The sequence below is a fragment of the Tachypleus tridentatus genome, chromosome 13 (assembly GCF_004210375.1).
Source record: "Tachypleus tridentatus isolate NWPU-2018 chromosome 13, ASM421037v1, whole genome shotgun sequence".
NCBI classification, from domain to species: Eukaryota; Metazoa; Arthropoda; class Merostomata; order Xiphosura; family Limulidae; genus Tachypleus; species Tachypleus tridentatus.
This window is the reverse complement of record NC_134837.1, coordinates 26,008,417-26,026,276: the sequence shown is the minus strand read 5'-3', so window position 1 is coordinate 26,026,276 and position 17,860 is coordinate 26,008,417. Positions and strand designations below refer to the sequence as shown.

Sequence of the window (17,860 nt, the reverse complement as noted above, 5' to 3'; positions counted from 1 at the left end):
ATTTGATAAGAGATTACTTGCAAAGTCATTTAATAGAGTTTACAATTTTGTTGAAGAAAATCAGCATGGTTTATTAAGGGAACATATGGCCTTAAAGGTTTGTTTAAATTTCACACAAAGCTACACAAGGGCTATTTGTGCTACCCATCCATAATTTAGCAGTATAAGACTAGAGGAAAGGCAACTAATCATCACCACCCACTGCTAATTCTTAGACTACTCTTTTATCAACAAATAGTGAGATTAACTGTTACTTATAATGCCCCATGGCTGAAAGGGGCGAGCACGTTTGGTGTGACGTGGATTCAAACCCATGACCCTCAGATTACGAGTTGAGTGCTTTAACCACCTGGCATGCTGGGCCCCCCTGCCTTAAAGAACTGAGGAGAAAAAAAACAAAACTATGTTTCACAAATACTCCATTCATTAATGACCATAATTTCACCATCAGGTTCAGACTGAAAAGGTTTGTAAACAGGTTTATATATTTTTAACCAAAGAACAGGAAATAGCCTTCAAATTCACCTTGAGACAAGTGGTGAGGAGCTGAAGTTGGTTATTTATAACTTTTTCTGGATATGTTTTTGATACTTCTATATATTTCTAAAACTTCCAGGCTATTAATATTTTTTTACTTTTTTTCACAGATATGCAAGAATTTGCTATTTTTTTTTCCCTGATCAAAGTGGTGTTTAGCTTCAATAAGGTGTGCTACTGGCTATAAGAAGAATACTGCTGTTGCTTTAGAAAATGATTTGGTTTATTTGATAAGTTGAGTGAATAGATAGCAGGTGGCTTTTAATTATAATAAATGCAAGGTAATGTATTTGGGCTTTGACAATCTGAATTATCAGTGTATATAATTTTGTTGGGAATAGCCTCAACTGTGTTGCAGCAGAAAAAGATCTTGATGTTTAGATTGTCCAGTCTCTCAAGCAATCCAAGTAGTATACTGTCGCTAGTGATAGGGAAAATAGGATATCATGCTTTACCTACAGAAATATTGAATACATGCCAAAAGATGTTATAATGCCATTGTGCAGGTCATAAGTGAGATCACATCTGGAGTAATGTTTAGTTTAAAGTTCCTTAATATAGAGAGGACATTGAATTACCGGAAAAGGTTCAAAGAAGGACTAGTATGATGATACCTTAGATGAAACTGTTGTCCTATGAGGACAGGTTAAAATCACTGAAAGTTTCTTTTGAGGAAAGACAATTTAGAGGAGATCTGATTCAAGTGTTCAAGATTGTAAACAGAATTAAGTGTTGATGCATCATCTTTTTCCATATTTGATAATTAAAATGGTGAGACCAGGGAATATAAAACATATTTTGGCAAAATAGGAGTGATGTTCAGCTAATAAAGTTTTATTCTTCTAACAGGGTTGTTGGCCTTTAAAAGGGAGTTGCCTTCAGATGTAAATGCAGTTAATTTACAGGTGTTTAAGGGAAGGTTTGAAAAGTGATAAAGACTAGCTTTGAGTGTTTTACTTTTACCTTAGAGTTTAGCAGATCTGATGGCCTAGATGAACCAACAAGTCGTATGTTGCCCTTAAATTATATGTATGTATATGTAAAGTGCTAACCAATACTACTACTGATAGCAACTCATTCCACAAACCAATTGTCTTTTCAACAAAAACAAAAAACATCTGTCTTGACTATACTCTTTCTTGTTTTCTTTAAATTTTTAACTTTTAAGCAGGGGTTTACTTTAACTTTTCCAGGAAGTGGTTAGCTGAGCTAGTGCTAGAGAAATCTACCAGCAGAAGAGACATTCCACTAGCCAACTGCACTGTTCAAAGACTGCTTATTAAAAATGTTGAGTTATAATTTGTATTAACAGAGGAATGTTAAAGAAATAAAACATCTCCACATAATATATTGCAACAATTATATAGTCACCAGGCTGCCACTGTAAACTTTTCTGTACAGCTTAACATTAATAGAAATAAATTAATTTAAACAGGAAAAAAAAGAAAAAAAGATTGTGTCCACAAAGATGGTTAGTGTTTGAAATATAACCACCCTAAACCAAATCAATCCCCACATACATGTAGTCTTATTTAGAGTATTTAAAATCTATACATCTGTACACAAAAATACTTGGTAATTTAAAATGTTGCAAAGAGAACAAATGTCACCTCCAAACATGAAGATATCTTCCTTTTTTGATATATCATGAAAAGGGAAGTAGAGTGGTAATTAATTTATCATGATTATTGAACACAAAGTAGCTTTACATTAGTATTTAAATATGGTATAATAAGTAAGGTACAGAGTTGTCAGCTTGGGCTAAAAAAACTCCTGTATGTATAGCTCTGTAGATAGAACATCAGAGTTTTAATATGATTTGAGGGTTTCTGATCAGGCTTACTCATGAGAAAATGCCTTTCACAACTTTCAAATAACTCCAAAAGAAAGAAAGGATCTTGACAGTTCCAACAGAAGGTTATGCACTAGTTTTTGATATCTCAAACAGAAAGAAAGGTACTGGTTTTTTGATAATTACAAGAGGAAAAAAGTTAGTTTTTGAAAATTACCACAATTATGTACTGCTTTTTGGTGTTTCCAATATATAAATGATACTTGTTCTGGATAATTACAATAAAAATAAAAGATACTGTCCTTGTAAAAATTTTAATCAGTAATAATAACAATGCCCATGTATTCATACTATTATATTATCTTATATTGTAGTATGCATGTAAACATAATTTACAAATTGTAGAGTACTGTACATATACACAAACAATTTAATCACCCTAAAATATTTAGCTTTATTCTTCCAAAGATAAGTTTCTTACCTGTGTGCTAATGCCAGATATGATTTCTAGAGATATGCCTTAATGAAGGAGTTTATAATTTGAAGAAAAAACAAAACACCTGCCCAAGGACCAAAATAAAAAATCTACACATTCATTCTGCATTCCACAAAAAACTAGAATGTAATTTTTAACAGCAAGTACAATTATTATAATTCTGTTGGCAGATATATGTTGTTGGGAATAGATTATACCATATTTTGCATCCAAGTTTTTCATGTGAACCTAATAAACTAATAAAAGAAATCATGGTTTACCTTATTTCTGCCATGTAACTAAAGTGGCATTTAACATACATATTTAACAATTTAAAACTTTTGTATTTCTTATCAACTTGTATATCCTTTCTAGAGTTTAAAATCAAACTGTAGATAAAAGTAATAATAGTTTTGCATTAATTTAAATGTTTGTTTCCATGAGAATTACTAAAGATTTGTGAATTAAATATATATAGTTTTGATCTGATGCACATTTATCATTGACTGGTACATGACAAATACCTGCAGTTCTGAATTTCCAAGAATTTGCACATCTTCCTACAAATCTAATTTTCAGCAGCAGAATACACAATATAAAAAATAGAAAAAGCCATAATGGTAAAATTTGGTGTCCTAGGCACCGAGTGAATCGAGATCCAAATCCCTGTAATTTCCTTGTGACATAAAAACAAACAAAATGAGCAGTATTTATAAATTTAACAGCAAAATGGTTAAAGCTCTGTTGACACTTCACTTAGAACTTTGGTCTCTTAAGAAAAGGGAGGAAAAACCTATCAAAAAGAGAGACTCCAAATTGTGGACTTGTTTCCACAAGGACATAGGAGGATTAGATATATGTAGAGCATGATTTATGTAATTAAAATTATTATAGATTTAATGATGTTATGGTAAGCTGCTTAAAGATGGAATGAAATGGTTGGAAGTATAAGCTTTAATTTACATAGTAATAGGTTCAAGCTATGAAAGCCTAGCAACAGATCATGCTGCAAAAATGACTTTTTATGTTAGAGTAATAAATTTGGAAATGGTTTGCTTAATAGCAGGTATGTGCAATTAGTTTTGGTTGTTTTAAGCATTTAAGCTATATCCTTACCAGGATAACTTTTTGTTTTGCTCAAAGTCAGTAACTTTCTCTGATTGGAACTTAATTATCAACATGACATTTGATATTTCAGTTGGCTGGATTTATCATATTTATGAGCTGTATTTGCCTGTTAAGTTATAGGTAACATTTTGAACTTACTAGCCTAGGTCAAGCACTGTGATGACATACGATGATAGTTCAAAAAGATTATCTTCAAATTAGCAGGCAAACACTGTTGAAGAAACATTTCTACTTCATTCCAGTCTTTTCTAGTTAAACCTTGCTTCTAAAAAAAAGATTTTGTTGCTTTGGTGACTGCTGGATATCATCAATGAACCAAACAACATTCCACTAACTTATTCTTACTAATATTAACAAAAGGCTATTCAACTATGGTCATCCACATCTACACCAAAATCAGTCTGGTAAAAACACTTAAATCTACATTATATTCTAATCTTTAATACAGAAAAACTTACTGTCTCTTGATTAGCTTGGAAGATATCATCATCGGGTGGTGGAGGAAGAACAATCCAATTATACTTCCAAGCTCAACAGGGACCTTCATGCGTTCAAAGTCTTTCCACTGGAACATTAAAGACTCAAAGCATGTCAGACAGGTGATAACACTCTCCCCTCTATTTATTGCTAGAGAACCAGCTGGTCTGGGATGCTCGATGAGAAAAGGGAAATCTTCCACAGATATGGAGCGTGTGTGGTTCCTGTAAGTTGTGATTCCACATATAAAACACACGTAATGGTAAGTATTGTACTGACGTTGCCAGGGGTTGCTATCTTCAGGATAAGGTGAAGTTTCATAAGCAATCCACTGAGCTGTCAACGAGTGGTAACAAAAAGTACACACAAAACAGCTGCTATCTTCTTTAAGAGGCTCACTTCCATTAGGAGACATATGCTTGAACAGAAACAGGAAAAAAGCTGTTTCTTCTTGGTTTGGATGTGCCCATAATGAATAGGTTTGAGTTGCTGAAGAATATTCTCCACATACAAAACACACTGCAGCAAAGTGCAGGGGATGTTTAGTAAAACCACCTTCTAAAGGGTCAGCAATTCTTCTGCTCAGTTGAGTTTTATCTGATGTTGCTGCATCCTCTAACTTGAATTTTGACTTATTTATGAAAGAGCTGGTACTTGGTCCAAAACCTGCATCTTGATATGTTAACTGTGGTAGTGTGCGAGTTGTGGATACAGGATTAAATGTAGTTAGCAACACTTCATTTTGGGTTGAGTTTGCATTTCTATTGCAGGCATGCTTATCCAAGTGAGAAATCTGAACTTGGGGAACAGAGACCTGTGGTGAAGCATCATGAAGTGAACCACATGATGTTAATGAACTTTCAAGTTTTACAGTTTTTGTAAAAGGTATTTTATATTGTCTTTTTTCATTTGGCATTCTAACAGCTTCAAATGTTTCCCACTGGGTTTTCATTAAAGTTTGGCATTCAACACACACAAGAATTCTCCCTTCAGAGTCAAGAGGTTTTGCTGTAATTGGTCTGGGCAAATCTTTAATAAATGAAAAAAACATTGCTCCATTTTGAGGATTAGTGTTCAGAAATATTAGTTTATCTGCTTGCATAGATTTGCCACAAAAATAACAACCTGAGACAAAAGGTATAGAAACAGGTTTAAAAGCTCCTGTTAAATGAAGTTTTAAAACACTAGTCAACTCGACTGGAGCATCACTCGTAATCTTGTACAGTCGTTTCTCTTCTGGAACTCTGGACCTTTCATAGCCTTGAAACTGACAGTACAGCTTTCTGTAACAACAGGAACAAATAAGAGCTGCTCCATCACTTGATAATGGAGAAGCACCAAGAGCAGGTCTGATCTTCCTAAGAAATGTGAAATATGGTTCTTTGTTATTGGTTGGACATGAGAATACAACTTGAATCTCTTCTGATATATTACGAAAACCACAAAGAAAGCAAGTAAATTCTTGCTGGTCCATAGAAAAATTAGAGGAATTTCTTGAAGTAACAGGTTTCTGTGAAACAGCATGACTACCAGAAAATGTAGCTTCCTTTACTTTAAGATTTTGTTCAGTATGATTAACATTATAACGTTGATACAAGTCCCACTGTTGAAGTAAGTGTTGGTGACAAACTTTAAATACTTCAATTTTTCCTGATGAATCTACTGGTTTTGCACCCAAGGGTGCTCTATGTTGTGCTAAGCTAGGAAAAAATGGGCAATTTGAAATAGGTTTAGTAAAAATGTCAATTAAACTACCCTTAGAACAACAATCTCCACAGACAAAACACACATTAACATTACTATTTTCTGCTGACAGTCTGACTTAAGAGTTTCTGGAAGATTGAACCGAGACACTGAGATCAAGTGCTTTGTTATCTTCCGAGATAATTCCGTGATCTATTTCAAATCGTTTTACTTTATTGTCAGTTACACTGTCTGTCACATTAGACATAATATTGGGTAACTGTTCTGCAAGATCAAGTTTCAAACTATTTGTGGGTGGGGTTTTGAGCCAAGGTCAAAAATGTTTACAGCATATTCTACATGCTTGTCTTGTTCCAAACCAGCAAATGGTTCATTATCAAATCTTTTAAGCCAATACATTCTTCTACTATTTGAAATTCTCTTTGTTTCATAGGCTTCCCACTGCTATGTCAAAAAGAATAACACAACAAATAAGCAGACACAATACCATCAGGTCCAACTGGATTGGCTCCTTGAGGAGGGGGATGGTGTTCAAGAAATGGAAAAAAAGGTCCTTGTTGTCTTGGTTTAGAATAAAGGCTATGCTCAACTCCATCTTTACCACACACAAAACATACAGATGACCTCGAAGTACTTGGCTCTTCTTTTATACGCACAAGATAATCGGTATTAGACATGGCAAGTTCAAGACGATAGGCCTAAAATTAAAATTTAAGAATAACTATAAATCATAAACGTAAGCCTCTCAATTTTAATTTGCCGATTATATGCTTTAATGTTAAATCACCTAAGAATCACAATATTATTTTCACTGTCACTGAGTATACTGTTTAATATTAAATCTGTAACGTTAAAATTATCATAAATTGTAATTGGTAATCTTATATTACAAAATTGTTACTAACTTTCCTGATGATAATAATAACGTTTAAACCAGCTGGAAGCGTTATAAAAACAACAACAACATAAATACAGAACGAGATAAACAAAACATTACCAACATTGTACAATGAAACTGCGCTCCAGAAACAAGCCTCGTTGTTTAGACAGTAAACATTCGTGGACAATTCAAAATTAGACAATAGGACAAACGCCAGGTAACCCTATCACCGTAACTTAAGTAACACTACAAACAGCGCTAGAATTACTGCAACAGTGAAACGTAAATCTTACACTTACCTTTACGAAACAATAATAACTTAAAATACTATACGTTTAATTCATTTAGAAACTTCAATATTCACTCACGGAAGCAATTACCTTTCAAATATTTTATGTTATGAAACAATACATATTGAATACTTTAATCTTACAACACCGTAAAATTCGCATTTCACCTTACTCCGACTAGAAAATTTACCCATTTCATGAATATATAAACTACAAGATAATAAAAAGTAAATAAATCCCAACAAGCTTTGCTGCGAATTCAGATGAGGGCGCAAATCTACCCCACACACAAGAAATTACCTACAGTTTCTCACAGTCTGATATACATTTGTAGGGAAAATTGCTCCAAGTTGTGGGAATTATTCTTAGATCAGAACAAGAGATCTTACGGTAACTTAAATTTTATTTTATTACGATAGTTTAGAAGCACAATAATTACATCTTTTATTAAAAGTTATTTAAAGAAACTTATACAGTTAAGTACTTCACAGTTAGAGCATGCGCTCATTAGTTTGCTGTGTTATCTGTTGACTGAGTTAGAAACCAAATAAATAAGGAAAACAAAAACATTTCAAAACATCCAACGATTGCCGATTTTTACCGCTGACTAATATATTATTTGTATTTCTACTATTTCCTTCATATATGCTCTAAAGTACACATATTTCTGAAACTTAAACAATGATTGAAGATTTATTAATAAGTTCAAATCCTACTTTCTTGTGTCCGCATTTTATTTATTTTTTGATATATACTAATAAAAACTTTTGGATGAAACGTACGTTAATTATATAGATCAGGTTGGTTTGGTTTGGTTTGTTTTGAATTTCGTGCAAAGCTACACGAGGGCTATCTGCGCCAGTGACATTTAGTAAAATAACAAGTTTATCTAATTGTTACCCATAATAAGTATATGTATATTACAGAATCTGACACTTTAAGGGCAATTTAGTTGTTTGTTCAATATCATTCTATTATTTAAACTTGAAATAAAATGTGTATTTATTCTAATTTTAGAAGGTAAATTTTCAGTTTTATTAATTTTTAAATATTTTGTTTGTTTATTTTAAATATTCGAACAAAGCTACTCGAGGGCTATCTGCGCTAGCCGTCCCTAATTTAGTAGTGTAAGACTAGAGGGAAGGCAGCTAGTCATCACCATCCACCGTCAAATCTTGGGCTACTCTTTTACAAACAAATAGTGGGATTGGGCGTAACATTATAACGCCCCCACGGCTGAAAGGGCTAGCATGTTTGGTGTGGCGGGTATTCGAACCCGCAACTGTGGGATTACGAGTCGAGTGCTTTAACTACCTGGCCATGTCGGACAATATGGATCACACCAAAGAGTTAAAATAACACTTGTATTAATGGAAACAGTTCAGACTAGAAAAAAAATCATGTTTTAAATTTATACAGTTAGAAAATGTCAAGAAATAATTTATTATCAATTGGGTACCCTCAAGATTAAATAATGCATCAATATGAGATAATGCATCTAAACCGTTTTTCTCACTTTCAAGTGTACTTCTCTGTAATAAAATCACTTAGGTTTTATTTCAGATACTACAAATTACTTCAAACTGAAACATTTTCGTACTGGTATTTTCAAATTAGCTTATTCATTAAAACATCTCAGTTATGTCACTCCAGTATCTAAAACTTTTACTAAAAACAGGTTGTGATAATTATAAGTTTGAGTCACTTTTAGTTTTATACTTTTTAGTCATTTTGTCTAAATATAATTTTGAGAAATGCCACAGAAAGTTAAGTCGAGCGTTATTTTATCAACCTAGTTTATTTATTTATTGTTATTTTAACGTATCAATCAACCATGTTATAACGTGATAGTCACTCCCGTTATTTATTGGTAAACAAGGTAGTGGTGGCTGGATTTTGGTCATAACATTAGTATAACTACGATATTATTAAAGGGGTAATGGGAGAAAAATGTTAAATACTTTAAATACGTATATTTAAAATCATATATAGTTGAGAAAACTTTAAGCTTGAATAAAAGTTTAATTTTTAAAACTACATTTACAGATTATTTACATTTAAAGTTTGTAACAAAGATTATTTTTACTAGAAAATACTTTAAACGCTGGGAGGCTGAAATGGAAGGTTTTAGTTCCTTATCTATATAATGTATAATATTTGTGTATGCTGTAAGATGTTGTGTTTTGAACTTGTTTTAGCGAGTATTAATTTATGTTCGCCGTTCCTTGGTTGTAGAAACATGTTCTGCATTTTGTGGCTGTGAATGCGTGTTAACAGTGACTGCCAAGTCTCACCATTCAAGGCCTCCCACTAGTACAGCGGTAAGTCTACTGATTTACAACACTAAAATCAGGGATTCAATTCCCCTCGGTGGGCTCAGCAGATAGCCCGATGTGGCTTTGTTATAAGAAAAATACTCACTATTCAATCAGAGATAGCTTTTGTGTTAGACTCAGCATTAATGAGAACAACATCTGGTAGTTTTATGTTCATTGAATTACCTCAAAGTTAGCTGACATTTTATTATGTTTTTTTTCTTAATGTTTTCTTTTCTAACAAACAAAATGTAGTTTGCCGTTCAGTTTAACTGAAATGAAGTTGTTGTTGCGACTGTCCTTTTACATGTATAGGTTTAACTATACATGTGTGAAACACTGTTTGTTAAAAGCAAACATAAACACCAGCCAGAGGGAAGAAGCAAATGATAGGTCAGCAAACACAGTTTTTACCAAAGAGGAAAAAAAACAAAAAAACATATTCAGTTTTACAGAAAAACGTTCAACTTTCAACAATCGGTATGGCCACGAGACACTTGACTCGTAATTTGAAGGTCGCGTGTTCGAATTCTTGTCACACTAAAAATGCTCGCCCTTTCAGTCATGTGGGCGTTATATAGTGACAGTCAATCCCACTACTCGTTGATAAAAGAGTAGCCCAAGAGTTGGCGGTAGGTGGTGATGACTAGCTGCTTTCCCTCTAGTCTTACAGTGCTATTTAGGGACAGCTAGCGCAGTTAGACCTCTTGTAGCTTTGCGCGAAATTCAAAAATAAACAAACAATCAACAGTCGGAAAAAGACCAAAGCAAGAATGCTAAGCAAGCACACCATAATAAATACATCCAAAGATTCGAAGTCTAAGATCACAATTTAGATCAAGACGTTTAAGTAGTCTAAATTGTTAGAGAAGGTTTAATTCTGTTGTAAACGATTGTGAGGACTACGAATAGACTTATCTATTGGTGCGATCCCTTTGCAAGACAAATATAATTAAAACTGCATAACTGACAAAAATATATTAAAATAAAGTAACAGGTTGAAAAGTCGCCAATTATATATATGTATTGTTATTGAAAGAAGGATGACGTTTCTAGCTAGCACTCTTCGTCAGATCGTACAGTTTACAATAATGGCGCATGCACAGAATTCAAAGAACTTGCGTGCGTAGTATTTGGAATGTTGACGGTGTAATTTATAGGCAAAATTACATCTATTACATAAACGTTAGAAGTCATGAAAAGCAGTGGCGTGTTTAGGTAGGAGCTAAAGGGGGTTCAGCCCTAGGGCCCAGGGAGCGTAGCCAGAAATGACCATTAGAGGGGATTTAGTTTGAGTGCTTGATGCAAGCACTGCAGGCGCGAAGCCATGCTAGGGATGTGCGGAGACATGACCCCCGGGAAATGTTTTAATAAAAACATAAAAGAAAAGCCTGAATTATGCATTTTGAGACCACCTTTTTGACAGATATCAGAATGACACACTGAGGTGTTTGTCTTATTTTTTAATCATACATAAACATATAGGCCTATATATATAATATATAACTTAAAGCTATTAGGCCCAGCAAAGTAGGCCTACAGTCCTGTCATCAATATATAAAATATAGAGTCACTCGGGAGAGTGTAAAATATATGTATAGTGTCTATAATCTGTATTCAAATATCATGGACAGTGTATATTCAAATTTTCTGGATTTCAAGAATTAACTTCACAAATAAACAGTGGATGGCACCGTGACAGGTTGGCAGCACCATGGCACTAACCTTGTACCATTGGCGCCATCTATAGTGAATCATTTACTATAGATGGCGCCAATGGTACTGTGAATGTGACGTTGACAAACAGAAGTTGCAATATACAATCATTCACTATGTCAAGCCTGAAAAAGCAAAAGACACTGCATGGGTTCTTTAAACACATTCATGAGGCTGAACCTGATCAATCTGCTGCAGCCAATCAGGTTGAATCAGAATTGTCAGAGTCATCACCGTGGCCTTCTACCAGTGCTACCACTACCATTTCAGGTTCAGTCTGGTACATTGGAAATTACATATCTGAGATGATGTCAGTTCAGCATTGGTAAACAGGTAAGTCGACTCCTCATTATATTATTTTGTATTAACAATCATGCAAACACTCTGATGAGTTTTAGACTGAATAGTCATTGCTGCTAGTGATTGTAGGCCAACAGCCATAGGATGTTAGGTTTGCTCTGTAAAGTACAACTCTAAGCCTTTCTCTTCGAAGTTATTGTACTCTCATAACAAACTTTCCTATGAGCAAAGTAACTTAATTAGAACTATGTCTTTCTGTCTCTTTTAGATAAACGCTGAAACCAAAATATGCCTCTTTGAGAATGCCTGGAAGCCAGGGAGTGATTACATTTTCCCCCAGTGTGGTCCAAGAAAGCTGCGTTTTCAACATCGTTGGCTTTCACAGTGGAGATGGCTACTCTTCAGTCAACATGCAAAGGGTGCTTTCTGCAAGTACTGCTTTCTTTTTGCATATGATGGTGCTGGTGTTGGAAGCCAGAAATTGGGACAACTAGTGAAATTTCCATATACAAACTGAAAATATAAATTTTTTGCAATTTATACCTGTTTATGATGTGACAGGCAGAAACTTGGCTGATGTTATCATAACCAATCTGACAAAATATGGTATTGACATGGCTTACCTGCGAGGACAAGGTTACGACGGTGCTGCCTCTATGAGTGGGAAATTCAATGGTGTCCAGAGACACATAACTGATAAATTCCAACTTGCACCCTATGTACACTGTAGTGCCAATTCCCTAAACTTCTGATGTTTGTGAAGAAGTTCCTGTGCAAAATTGCATGGAAGTAATTTCTAGCACTGAAAACTTTCTTAATACACCCAAACGAAAGCACGTTTTGGCTCTTTATGTGGAGAATAAAGCAACTGAATTGAAAAAAAAAGTTTGAAAGGTCTCTGCCCCACCCGGTGGGTTGAGAGGCATCACTCAGTCATTGTCTTTCTAGAATTAATCCATGCAGTTGCAGATGCTCTTGAGACCATATCAGGTTGGCAAGACAGAGATTCTGCCACGCAAGCAAATCAATTGTTGTGTTCTATAACACAGCCAGAATTCATCATCACTCTACTTACCATTGCTAAATTGTTTTCCTTTATATGCAAAAACGGCTCGTTCGGGTTGAGAAAATATTTTACATAGAAGAGCGAACAACGTTTCGACCTTCTTCGGTCATCGTCAGGTTCACAAAGAAAGAAAGAGGTAACTGACCGGAAGCTGACCACATGTTTGAAAGGGGTTGTGTAACTGTGTGTCGAAATGTAGAGGGCGGTATTAGATGTTTGAATATATAATTTTATTTATATAGGTATAAAGGTGTTCCTTTATGTTGGTTTATCTTGGGTTTAAGTTGTTGTATAAGTAAGGCTTCTTTAATTTTGCGTTTGTTTATGTTTGTTTCTTTATTTAGTATTTGAGTGTTTTCTATGGTTATGTTGTGTTTATTTGACTTGCAGTGTTCGAAAACGTGTGAAGGTGACTTTTTATGTTCTTTGAATCTGGTTTCCATTTTTCTACTTGTTTCTCAATATAGAAGTCGTGGCAGTTATCACATTGTATTTTATAAATAATGTTGGTGTGGTGTTTGTCAGTGTAGTTTTACATAGTATAGACCTCAGTTTTGTGCCTGGTTTTGAATAAATTTGGTATTAACTGGAATGTCATATTTTGTTACTAATTTTTGCCAAATGTTGGTTATTTGTTTGCTGATGTCAGGAATATATGGTATACAGCAGTATATGGTTTCGTGGTTTTTGATTCGTGAGCTGTATTTGGTGGTCGATTTTGCCTTTTTGTCTAGGTGTGTGCGTATAATGTTTTCTACGGTTTGTGGAGGAAACTTATTGATGTTGATGAAGTATTGTTTTATTTTGTCTAATTCATCGTTAATTTTATCTGGTGAGCATAGTTTTATGGCTGTGTTTATTTGGTTTCTTAGTATGTTGAGCTTTTGTTTTGTTTCATGTGCTGAGTCCCAAGGAATGTATAGTACAAGTGTTTTCCTTTAGTTTACCTCTGTGCAACTTACTGCAGCAACAGAACATTGCTTTAGGTACTGCGATGCATCATGCAGAAATAGTGAAAGATTTAATCCGATTACTCAGAAATAATACTGTGAATGAATTTAACAACATTTTCTGTGAGGCTCAAATTCTGTGTAGTGAGCTTCAAATTGACATCATAATGCCAAGGAAGGTTAAAAGACAGATGTACCATGCTAACCCACAAACCACTAGCTCTGAGGAGTACTTTCGTATTGTTGTATTTGTACCATTTGTTGATCACTTTCTTTCACAAATATGTGACCGTTTGTCCAGTCACAAAACTCTCCTTACAAACTTCATGTGTCTACTACCATCAGGATCTACCACAGAACGGTCAGAACCTACAGCACAATAATATGACCAAATTAAACAGTTGGTCAATATATACAAGCCTGACATTGACAGCACTTCACTAGCTGCAGTAGGTGAACTTAGGATTGGTACAAATCACTTGCAAACAACAGACCAAAAAATGTCATAGATGCATATGCAATGTGCAATGCAGAAATGTTCCCAGTCATTTTTAGACTGTTGAAAGTATTTGCCACATTGCCTGTGTCAACGAGCTTGGTGGAGCGTTCGTTTTCAATTCTCAGAAGACTCAAAACGTATTTGAGAAATACCACCACTGAAGATCGATTGAATTCACCGTGATATTAAAGTTAAACTAAACTGTATTGTCTATGTCCTGGCAAGAACGAACAGGCCTTTGAGCCTTTCATAGATATTAGATTGTATTTCTCTAGTTCTGACAAAACTTGTTGTATTAAAAGAGTGTTCAATCAGAAATTTGCATTTGACCATTTGTTGTGTGTGAAATTATCTGCCATGCAATCATGGATCTTTATGAAACTTCACAGAAGGCAACTGAATTGTCTAAAAAGTTTAGGTCCATGGGGGGTAACCCCCCTGGCAACGCCCCTGCTAGGGCCTATGGTTTTAATAGGGAACCATTGAAAATTTTGTATCTCAGGACGACTAGTATGGGTAGTAACATCCTTACAAAAACAACACGTTTATAGCAATTAAAATTTTAACAAAGAATGAAAAATAGAAAAGCGTTAATTTAAATCAGCTTACAGATTAATCATCTTTCGAGTCGTTCTCTTTAGTGAGTGTTTGTTGGAGCACTCAATGTCAAAGAATCGAAAAGTCCTCAACTGAGTGGTTATTGATGGTGAAATGTTTACCTACAGGTGTATCTTGGTTCTACAGTTTAATATGATTTATATGTTCTCGTGCTCAGTTACCGAATCGTCGGCCTGTTTGTCCAATGTATAAATTATTTAATCTTTTGAAAATTATACAGATATCTCTCGTGTAGCTTTGCTCGAAATTCAAAGCAAACGAAACAGATATTAAGCTTTGGTCAGCGGTACGTTTACGGACTTCTGACTCCTAAATCCAGGGATCGCTTGTCGGTGGTGAAGAGAGTGAATGTTGTTCATTGTGAAGCATTGAATTAGAACACCAACAACTTTCATTAGCCTTATGTTGCACTTCTACCAAACGTTTGCAAAATATTATGTTCAATTGAACATTAATGAAAAAACTTGCATGGCTCTTGTTGTGGAAGCATCATTAACAACGTTTAAGGAAAACACTTGAATGAATGTTACAGATATGATGAGTTAAAAGCTATAGAGAAGGACGGACATGTTATATGAAAAGGATTTATCACGTCGTTATAATTCATGTCGCCACGTACGATCACAACCTATCTGATGCTAGTGTTGGTTGACAACAGTCATACAGCATAGTTTGTATTGTAAAATGCTCCCTCGAAAGAATGTCACATCAAAAAAACACAGACCCTTCATACTTGCTTTCCATAATCCACCCACTGTGCAAGGATGTCGGTTACCCAGCGTTCGTTTCAATAGTCTGATCGTACAGAAATCCATATATTTTAAGACCAGAGGCTTTACCGGTATACCTTTACATGGAGTAACATGATACTGGTTTCATTCTATAGCTATCTGTGACGATTGAACGGATGTGTCATAGAAGTATCTTTTGTTCACACTTATATTGTTTTCCCGGACGGAGATTCATCTTGCGTACAAGTGAATGGCTTTTGACGCTGACCTTTATGTTCATGGATTTTACCTATTATATGACATCGCACTTTGATTACCATGGTTACAGTACGACTTGTTGCAGGTCTTTTTCTGGATAATCCCTGGTTGATCCATATTCCTATTTTCTCCAATGCTATTAAGTAAAGGAGTATCGGAAATTTTAAATCCCTTACGATCTGAAAGCACATTTGTTACCTAAGTGTATTAATACCATAAAGTGTTATAGAGAGTCATTACATTGCACATTTGTTACCTAAGTGTATTAATACCACAAAGTGTTATAGAGAGTCATTACATTGCACATTTGTTACCTAAGTGTATTAATACCATAAAGTGTTATAGAGAGTCATTACATATCCTTCCCAAAGTGATCAGTTTTTGTTGGGGTCACACTTCCTATGAAACACTAAACAATGTCAAAATGTAGTCCTGATACATTCCGTTCCACAAGGACATTATTTCGGTTGTGGTTGTCATATGACTTGATTTGCATATTCAAAATAGTTGTAATGTAACATAATCCGCACTATATAACGTGTTTGTACAAAATAATTTATTTGGACTATCATTACGTTTTTTGTTTTTAAATTAATGCACAAACTTTCGTCTCTTACCTAAACCTTCTACAGGTGAGACGTTTAATAAACCACAACGAAAAAAAAAAGGAACACACTCCTTAAGTTTCTTTACAAAAAGAAGCTCGAAGTCTAATAAGTTAAAATAAAAATGATATTATAAGGTCAAGAAACATTGCAAAAAATATTATAATTGTTATGCTAAAAGATAAAATAAATTGTATTGATAATAGTAAAAAAAAATTAATTAAGAACAGAAACTACAACAAATATAATAAAAATATGTTATTTTAATAATAGCATTTGAGTCAATACTATTAGAGTCTGGCTGATAAACTCTACTGAATACAAAAACTACAATATTGAAATAACTTCATCTTGGTAACAATTTACAACACTATTTTAACTGTGTTTAGAAAGATGTATTCAACCCAGAAACTTTTTAACACTCGTTGTTACCCTATGGAGATATCTCGATCTCTTATGATTATTATCTAATGTTAGGGCCTGGCATGGCCTAGCGCGTTAAGGCGTGCGCTTCGTAATCTGAGGGTCGCGGGTTCGCGCCCGAATCGCACCAAACATGCTCTCCCTTTCAGCCGTGGGGGCGTTATAATGTGACGGTCAATCCCACTTTCCGTTGGTAAAGAGTAGCCCAAGAGTTGGCGGTGGGTGGTGATGACTAGCTGCCTTCCCTCTAGTCTTACACTGCTAAATTAGGGACGGCTAGCACAGATAGCCCAGGAGTAGCTTTGTGCGAATTTCCAAAAACAAACCAAACCATCTAATGTTAATTACCAGCTATTATGAAAATAGTTGTTTTTGCTGTGATGAAATACATGTTTTGTTTCTTACACAATACAAACTTAAGTCAAGGGTAACTTGAACTACTCTTAATTTCCTATTCGCCCATCTGTAAACTTGAGTTACAAAACTGTGCAGTATTTGTTCATTTCATAATTTTTACGCGAAGCTATACAGCTATCTGCGCTTAGACATTTATGTTTTTTAACTGATAGACTAGAGAGTTTGCAAAGCACAAAGTTACATAATGAGTTATCCGTACTTTGCCTATTGCGGGTATCGAAATCCTATGCTAGCGTTGTAAGCTCACTGACTTATCGCTGAGTTACCAGGGGTAGACTAGACAAGAAACAGCTTGTCAGTTATATCATCGCCAACTTTTCGTTTCCGTAGCCGTCTCCATCGTCTCGAAGGCTGTAGATGCCCCCCCCTCTCCCTTCACTATATAGGGTTAGATGTGCGTACCAATCCGAGAAGACCGGCATGGCTAGGTGAATTAAGGAGTGCAATTCCTAATCTGAGGGTCGCGGGTTCGCATCCCCGTCGTACCAAACATGCTCGCTTTTTCAGCCGTGGGGGCGTTATAATGTGATGGTCAATCCCATTATTCGTTGGTAAAAGAGTAGCCCACGAGTTGGCGGTGATGATTAGTTTCCTTCCCTCTAATCTTACACTGCTAAATTAGGGACGGCTAGCGCAGAGAGCCCTCGAGTAGCTTTGCGCGAAATTCAAAAAACAAACA

The 17,860-nt window shown here is 34.9% G+C and overlaps 1 long non-coding RNA gene across 1 annotated transcript; it reads right to left on the bottom strand.

Annotated features, from left to right (window-relative positions):
• Positions 1-5,895: 5,895 nt before the first annotated feature.
• On the bottom strand, positions 5,896-7,275 carry LOC143239205 (uncharacterized). Its single transcript, XR_013021058.1, has 2 exons — positions 7,111-7,275; positions 5,896-6,811 (listed from the first exon to the last, which is right to left on the bottom strand). It is a non-coding gene; the product is annotated as an uncharacterized LOC143239205 (long non-coding RNA).
• Between the last annotated feature and the right edge of the window lie 10,585 nt (positions 7,276-17,860).